The 9,935-nt window shown below is 29.1% G+C and overlaps 1 pseudogene; it reads right to left on the reverse strand.

Moving 5' to 3' along the window:
* LOC145277259 (U2 spliceosomal RNA) lies at positions 1–134 on the reverse strand (annotated as a pseudogene).
* Between the last annotated feature and the right edge of the window lie 9,801 nt (positions 135–9,935).

A 9,935-nucleotide genomic window follows, 5' to 3' on the forward strand; every position in this document is an offset into this window, starting at 1 on the left:
AAAAGGTACAAAAATAAAAATTGTCTCAGTCGTGGAGGATTTCTCCTCCACCGAAAGAGAACAAGAAATAGAAGTGCAGCATCTGAAGAACAGATACTACACTTTGATCTTGACCAAAAGGCCAAGAATGCGAACAATTGTAAATAACAACTTTTTTCACAAAACCAACACCGTCTTTCTTTTTTTTTCTCTCTCTTTCTCTCTCTCACCCACTTACTCTTCCCTCTCTTTCACCCTCTTTCTCTTGACGTCACACCACTGTTAAACTGTGGGGGGGGGGAACACATTCCCAGGCATTATCTCCTATAGATGCACATTTTATTAGAAATTCAGCTTTCAAAATATTAGACGATAATAAAAATATAAAACCAACACCCTCTTTCTCTTTTCTCTCTCTCTCACCAACTTACTCTTCTCTCTCTCTCACCCTCTTTCTCTTGACCTCCTACTACTGTTAAACTGTGTGTGTGTGGGGGGGGGGAAGAGGCAGCTTGAAAACCAACAAAAACAGTGCACAGTTTCCCAAGCATTTGGGGTGGGAAGGGGGGGAAGAAGCCGAGCGCACAGTTTCGTGTGAGAGAGAGAGAACAATTCTCAACCTATATACTCAACAAATTTTATATCTACAGATTTGAAAGTTTGTATATAGGGTATTCAGACATATGGAAATATATCTAGCATAATCTATCTATTATATCTATAAAAGTGAAAATGTGTGTGTGTGTGAGGTAGCCAGAGAGAGAGAGAGAGAGAGAGAGAGAGAGAGAGAGACAACAATTCTCAACCTATATATTCAATACATTTTTTATCTACAGATTTGAAAATTTGTATATAGGGTATTCAGACATATGGAAATATATCTAGCATAATCTATCTATTATATCTATAAAAGTGAAAATGTGTGTGTGTGTGTGTGTGTGTGTGTGTGTGCGTAAGAGAGAGAGAGAGAACAATTCTCAACCTATATACTCAACGTATTTTTATCTACGGATTTTAAACTTTGTATATAGGGTATTCAGACATATAGAAATATATCTAGCATAATCTATCATTATATCTATAAAAGTGAGAATGTGAGTGTGTGAGAGAGAGAGAACAATTCTCAACCTATATATTCAACAAATTTTTTACCTACAGATTTGAAAATTTGTATATTGGGTATTCAGACATATGGAAATATATCTAGCATAATCGATCTATTATATCTATAAAAGTCAGAATGTTTGCGTGTGGTTGTGTGTGTAAGGTTGCGAGAGAGAGAGAGAGAGAACAATTCTCAACCTATCTATTCAATAAATTTGTTATCTACAGATTTGACCATTTGTATATAGGGTATTCAGACATATGGAAATATATCCAGCATAATCTATCTATTATATCCATAAAAGTGAGAATGTGTGCGTGAGAGAGAGAGAGAGAGAGAGAGAGAGAGAGAGAGTAAGTACAATTCTCACCGTATATATTCAACAAATTTTTTATCTACCGATTAGAAAATTTGTATATAGGGTATTCAGACATATGGAAATATATCTAGCATAATCTATCTATTATATCTAGAAAAGTGAGAATGTGTGTGAAAGAGAGAGAGAGAAGAGAGAGAGAGAGAACAATTCTCAACCTATATATTCAACTAATTTTTATGTACAGATCTGAAAATTTGTATACAGGGTATTCAGACATATGGAAATATATCTAGCATAATCTATTATATCTATAAAAGGTAGAATGTGTGTGTGTGTGTGTGAGTGAGTGAGTGAGTGAGTGAGAGAGAGAGAGAGAGAGAGAGAGAGAGAACAATTCTCAACCTATATACTCAACAAATTTTGTATCTACAGATTTGATAATTTGTATATAGGGTATTCAGACATAAGGAAATATATCTAGCATAATCTATCTATTATATCTATAAAAGTGAGAATGTGTGTGAAAGAGAGAGAGAGAGAGAACAATTCTCAACCTATATATTCAACAAATTCTATCTTTACAGATTTGAAAATTTGTATATAGGGTATTCAGACATTTGGAAATATATCTAGCATAATCTATTATATCTATAAAAGTGAGAATGTGTGTGTGAGAGAGAGAGAAAGAACAATTCTCAACCTATATACTCAACAAATTTTTTATCTACAGATTTAAAAATTTGTATATAGGGTATTCAGACATATAGAAATATATCTAGCATAACCTATCTATTATATCTATAAAATGACCATGTGTGTGTGTGTGAGAGAGAGAGAGAGAGTCAGAGAGAGAGAGAGAACAATTTTCAGCTTGTGTGTGTGTGAGAAATAGAGAGAGAGAAAGAGAGGAAGGAAAATTCTCACCCTATATATTCAACAAATTTTTTATCTACATATTAGAAAATTTGGATATAGGGTATTCAGACGTATGGAAATATATCTAGCATAATCTATCTATTATATCTATAAAAGTGAGAATGTGTGTGTGAGAGAGAGAAAGAGAGAGAGAGAGAACAATTCTCAACCTATATATTCAACTAATTTTTTATCTACAGATTTGAAAATGTGTATATTGGGTATTCAGACATATGTAAATATATCTGGCATAATCTATGTATTATATCTATAAAAGTGTGAATGTGAGTGATGGAAAGAGCAAAAAATTCTCAACCTATATAACCTATAAAAGTGAGAATATGTGTGAGAGAGAGAGAGAGAGAACAATTCTCAACCTATATATTCCACACATTTTTGGGCACAGATTTGGAAATTTGTATATAGGGTAGGCAGACATATAGAAATATATCTAGCATAATCTATCTATTATATCTATAAAAGTGAGAACTTGTGTGTGTGTGTGTGTGTGTGAGAGAGAGAGAACAATTCTTAACCTACATACTCAACAAATTTTTTACCTACAGTTTAGAAAATTTGTATATAGGGTATTCAGACATATGGAAATATATCTAGCATAATCTATCTATTATAACTACAAAAGTTAGAATGTGTGTGTGAGAGAGAGAGAGAACAATTCTAAACCTATATATTCAACAAATTTTTTATCTACAGATTTGAAACTTTGTATATAGGGTATTCAGACATATGGAAATATATCTAGCATAATCTATCTATTTTATCTATAAAAGTGAGAATGCGTGTGTGTGAGATAGCGAGAGAGAGAGAGAGAGAAAAAGAGAGAGATAAAAATTCTCAACCTATACATTCAACAAATTTTTTATCCACAGATTTGAACATTTGTATATAGGGTGTTCAGACATATAGAAATATATCTCGCATAATCTATCTATTATATGTATAAAAGTGAGAATGTGTGTGTGTGTGAGAGAGAGGACAATTGTCAACCTATGTATACAACACATTTTTTATCTACAGATTTCAAAATTTGTATATTGGGCATTCAGACATATTTTAATATATCTGGCATAATCTGTCTATTATATCTATAAAAGTGAGAATGTGTGTGATAGAGAGAGAGAGAACAATTCTCAACCTATATACTCAACAAATTTTTTATCTACAGATTTGAAAATTTGTATATAGGGTATTCAGACATATGGAAATATATCTAGCATAATCTATTATATCTATAAAAGTGAGAATGTGTGTGTGTGTGTGAGAGAGAGAGAGAGAGAGAGAGAGAGAGAGAACAATTCTCAACCCATATACTCAACAAATTCTTTATCTACAGATTTTAAAATTTGTATATAGAGTATTCATACAAATAGAAATATATCTAGGATAATCTTTCTATTATATCTATAAAAGTGAGAATGTGTGTGTGTGTGAGCGAGAGAGAGAGAGAGAGAGAGAGAACAGTTCTCAACCTATACATTCAACAAATTTTTATATATAGGGTATTCAGAAATATCGAAATATATCTAGCATAATCTATTATATCTTTAAAAGTTAGAATGTGTGTGTGTGAGAGATAGAGAGAACAATTCTCAACCTATGCACTCTACAAATTTTTTATCTACAAATTAGAAAATTTGTATATAGGGTATTCACACATATGGAAATATATCTAGCATAATCTATCTATTATATCTATAAAAGTTAGAATGTGTGTGTGAGGTAGCCAGAGAGAGAGAGAGAGAGAGTAAGAACAATTTTCAACCTATATATTCAACAAATATTTGATCTACAGATTAGAAAATTTGTATATAGGGTATTCAGACATATGGAAATATATCTAGCATAATCTATCTATTATATCTCTAAAATTGAGAATGTGTGTGTGAGAGAGAGAGAACAATTTTCAACCTATATACTCAACAAATTTTTTTATCTACAGATTTGAAAATTTGTATATAGGGTATTCAGACATATGGAAATATATCTAGAGTAATCTATCTATTATATCTATAAAAGTGAGAATGCGTGTGTGTGTGAGAGAGAGCGACACAGAACAATTCTCAACCTATATATTCAACAAATTTTTTATGTACAGATCTGAAATATCACATTTGTATAGAAGTAGAAATCTTGATACCTACTCTGATACCTAATAAAAGAAAGGACACTCTTTAGGGCGGATTTTGATTATAACAAGTCACTAATTAGAAATTATAATAAACATTCTAATAATTTAAGAATTTTACCAAAATAAAATTGCATGGTAATCACCCAATTTCTGCCACAAAATTTTGATTGGCAGAACTCATAAACATAAAATATATATTTTCTAATTTCATCTTTTTTTTTTCTTTTTACATAATCTGGTTTGATGTTTTCCCAAATATTCAAATCACTATATTTTGCTGCTTAATATCAAATACAGCAACTGAGTTATTTTTATGCATCAAACAATTACATTTTCTCATTCATCCAAACTAATCACTGAACATCAATTTCATATTTTCTTCACTAAAATATTACTGTGCTTGATGTCATCAAGTGGAGCGGATCATTTTTTTTTCATTTGTTCACACATTTTTCCAATTTATATATATTTTAAAGATTCTTAGCCTATGTCATTGCATACCAATCTGTTTATTAAAAGTTAAGGTTCACTGTAAACACATATGTTACACCAAAATAAAAACGCTTCAGATAATGTCTTGATATTCAATTCAGTTTCTCACATGACATCTTATGAAGTTAGTAGAAATGTTACAGACTTTTGAATCTCAAACACTTTCAATACTGTGCACTGATATTTTCTTTTTTGCAATATAAGCACATTCATGATTTTTTTTACAAACGTTAAAAACTTTCACATTGTGTAGCAATATACTGAAACAATTATAAAAATATTTGTTTTTATTTTGAATGATGCAGGGCATCTGAAGAGAGATTTTTCTAACAAAATGAAAGTATAATTTTTAGCAATAGGTATCTAGGAAAAGGCCACTACATATGTTATAAGTTCCAAATTTCCACAACCTGGCAAATACTGGTACATGCTAGCAAATTTAGATTTGCAATTACAAAATATGATTCTAATTTTTTCCTTTGCTCTTTATTCTAACACTACACTAAGTTTACTGTGTTATTTCGCTACAGTTGATATTGTGTAGAACAATAAGAAAGTCATAGTGAACAATGCATTCAACAAAATTTCACACACATTTCTAGATACCTATATCTAATAAGTTCAAAAGAAAGGACACACTTAGGGAGGTATTTTGGTGGTCAAGTCACTAAAAAGAGATTAGCTGGTTTCCCGGCATAGCCCAGGATATAATAAAGATTGACTGAAATACATGTTCTAGCTGGTTTCTAGGCGTTGCCAGGGATGTAATATAGACACATTATGTTGTATATTACCTGTTCTCTTCTCCCTAAGGTAAAACAATTTCATATACATGCTGTAAATTACCTATGCTAGGGATAAAACATGAACAATATCAGTCCTAGGGTAGATAAAACAAATAATACATAGAGATGAAAGATTCCTCTCCCCTAAGAATCAAACATATGTTCAATATCTGCTTTTGTTTTTTCATTGTTTATACGGTCCCGAGCAACGCCGGGTAGCCCTGCTAGTCTATATATATAAAAGGCAAAAATCTGTGAGTTTGTATGTTTGTATGTAACGCTAAAACTTTTGAAACACACAACCAGACTTGATAAATTTGGTATCATATCGAAGCCCCGTGTCCCGGATGACAAATATCGAAATTTCACGTCAAACGGACGAGGAGAAAGGGGTAAACGTATCAGTTATCTCCAAGGGGGTCCCAAAAAAAACTGTCATTGTAATGCTTTTTATTACGTAATTCTTGAATGATCCAATGTAATTCATACGTAAAAAAAAAAAACGTTTAGTCATGTCACGTGACGTGACGTCAACGACCACTAATGGCGAACAATTGTAAATAAGTTCTGTCTTCGATACTTTTGCATTTTTCTCTTTGCCTTAGTTATATCCAATATTTAACTTTATGCCAATGTTTCCATCGTGATTACCTGGTTAAAAATATTATTTATACAAGAGTTTTAACGAAAAATGTCAGGAAAAAATGAACAGGAATAAAAAAATTCAGCTTTCAAAATATTAGACGATAATAAAAATATCGTAATATTTATGTAATATAAAATAATTAGCCATTTTGTATATTACCACGTGACCTCATACCTCTTAAGCTGGAAGGGGGGAGGAGTAAAACCAACACCGTCTCTCTCTCTCTCACACTTACTCTCTCTCTCTCTCTCACTTTCTCTATCACCCTCTTTCTATTTTTCTATTCGTTTGAAAACGCTTAGTCATGTCACGTGACGTGACGTCAACGTCCACTAATGGCGAATGCACCGCTTTTGGTTAGGAACTAACTTCAATATACACCGCTTTCTCTCTCCCCCCCCTCTCTCTCACACACTTTCATTTTAAAACCATTCGGTGTGTTTTTTATTTTACGTACGTATTTTTATTTCTTTTTATTTATAGAACTTATTAAAATTTATTTAACTTCTGGCAACAGTTATTTATTTAACTTATATGCTAATACTTTTTGGGTACAAATATTTTTTTTTCAATGTTTACAGAATTTTTTTTTTTTTTTAAATTTTTTTTATACTTTATAATAGCATTTTCTTTTTTTTTTCATGGGAAATTATTTTTCTATTCGTTTTAAGAAAACGCTATTAAAAAATAAAAATTCGATAAATTCTGGCAACAGTTATTTATTTAACTCAATGCTACTATTTTTTTGTAAAAATATTTCGTTTCCATGAGGACGCTTATGTACACGAAAATTGCAGTATGCTAAAAATCATATTCGACAGTATAAAGGTTTCCACATTTTTATTATTAAAAGCCATTCTTAATCTAGCACGGATCACTCTCTGCACTAGCATATAAAAAAATAGACTTTATAGATTCGATAACTCTAGAATAGTACATAAAACGTTATTTTTAAAATTTCGATGTTTGACAAACAGTCCATTATGTCTGTAAAAGTTTGTTGAGTTTAGAATTCGATTAAAAAAACAACACCGTCTTTTTTTTTTTTTTTACCTAAAAATCATATTCGACAGTTTAAAGGTTTCCACATTTTTATTATTAAAAGCCATCGAGAGAAACGCGCTTAGACATTTTGTAAACATTGTTTTTAAAAAATAAAAAATAATACTTCTATTATGTTTTAAACGACTGTAATAGTTTATTTTGGAAGTATATTTCATAAGGAAAATAAACAACCCACTTTAAAAACAGAAATTACGAGTTTTATATATTTTATTCGCAGTTTTTTGTTGGGGGTAGTCCATTATGTCTGTAACAGTTTGTTGAAAAAGTGTAGAATTCAATTAAAAAAACAACACCGTCTTCTTTTTTTTTTTTTAAATAAAACTAAAAACTTTATTTTTAAAATTTCGATGTTTGACAAACAGTCCATTATGTCTGTAACAGTTTGTTGAAAAAGTGTAGAATTCAATTAAAAAAACAACACCGTCTTTTTTTTTTTTTTTTAAATAAAACTAATTTTACAATTTCGATGTTCGAAAAAGAGTCCATAAAGAATAAAACAGTTATTAAATACAAAAAAAGTCCATTAAGTTCAAATAAAGCCTGTTTGAATAAAACTTATATAAAAAAAAAACCGTCACTTCCGGCAAATGGCTTTGTAAACAACGGGTGGCATTTTTCGAATACATCGGTAAACACTGTATGATTTTCGAGCTGAATAAATATGTTACATTGAATAAAAACACAAAAAATATATCCAGTTGCCTTTGATAACATTTATTTGTTATATATTTGTCTTTTGACAACTTTTTTGAATCTACGTGTACAGTAATACAACCCCAAATATTTTTTTTTTAAACAGTAATGAATTTTCCGAACTCAATATTTTACAATTTTTTAAATTTTAAAATCTATCAAAATTTTTCTATTGATTCTATTTTTACGATATTTTCAGGGTCAATGTGAAATTTTATGTTCTTTCCAATAAATCGAAAATAATATTTTAGACTATCGTTTTTTTTTAAATTCACGACCCCCCCCCATGTACATTTTTCGAATACATCGGTAAACAGTAAACACTGTATGTTTTTCGAGCTGAATAAATATGTTACATTGAATAAAAACACAAAAAATATATCCAGTTGCCTTTGATAACATTTATTTGTTATATATTTGTCTTTTGACAACTTTTTTGAATCTACGTGTACAGTAATACAAACCCAAATATTTTTTTTTTAAACAGTAATGAATTTTCCGAACTCAATATTTTACAATTTTTTAAATTTTAAAATCTATCAAAATTTTTCTATTGATTCTATTTTTACGATATTTTCAGGGTCAATGTGAAATTTTATGTTCTTTCCAATAAATCGAAAATAATATTTTAGACTATCGTTTTTTTTTTAAATTCACGAACCCCCCCCCATGTACATTTTTCGAATACATCGCTAAACACTGTATGTTTTTCGAGCTGAATAAATATGTTACATTGAATAAAAACACAAAAAATATATCCAGTTGGATAGAAAAGTAACTTATCTTGCCTTTGATAACATTTATTTGTTATATATTTGTCTTTTGACAACTTTTTTGAATCTACGTGTACAGTAATACAAACCCAAATATTTTTTTTTTAAACTAATGAATTTTCCGAACTCAATATTTTACAATTTTTTAAATTTTAAAATCTATCAAAATTTTTCTATTGATTCTATTTTTACGATATTTTCAGGGTCAATGTGAAATTTTATGTTCTTTCCAATAAATCGAAAATAATATTTTAGACTATCGTTTTTTTTTTTAAATTCACGAACCCCCCCCCATGTACATTTTTCGAATACATCGCTAAACACTGTATGTTTTTCGAGCTGAATAAATATGTTACATTGAATAAAAACACAAAAAATATATCCAGTTGGATAGAAAAGTAACTTATCTTGCCTTTGCTTACATTTATTTGTTATATATTTGTCTTTTGACCGTCCACTAATGGCGAGTCTTTTTTTTTTATTTTTTAGTAAAAAAAAAAGAAGATATTATTATTAAATAACAATAATTATTAAAAATAAATATTAACATTTACAATAATAAAATGAGTTAGTATTAAAAATAATTATTAATATTTAAAATATGTGTTCATTAATAACAATAAATATTAATATTTAATATAAAATAAAATGTGTTTATTAATGAATATAAATATTACTATTTAAAATTATAAAATGTGCTTATTATTAACAATAAATATTAATATTTAAAATAATAACATGTGTTTATTATTAAAAGTAAATATTAATATTTAAAATAAAATAACATGTGTTTATTATTAAAAATTAATATTAATATTTAAAATAAAATAAGTGTTTATTATTAAAAATAAATATTAACATTTACAATAATAAAAGGTGTTTATTATTAACAATAAGTATTAATATTAAAAATAACACCAACACCGTCTCTCTCTCTCTCACACTTACTCTCTCTCTCTCTCACTTTCTCTATCACCCTCTTTCTATTTTTCTATTCGTTTGAAAACGCTTAGT

The sequence above is a fragment of the Euprymna scolopes genome, chromosome 5, assembly GCF_053919585.1.
Source record: "Euprymna scolopes isolate OS-2025 chromosome 5, ASM5391958v1, whole genome shotgun sequence".
Taxonomy (NCBI): domain Eukaryota; kingdom Metazoa; phylum Mollusca; class Cephalopoda; order Sepiida; family Sepiolidae; genus Euprymna; species Euprymna scolopes.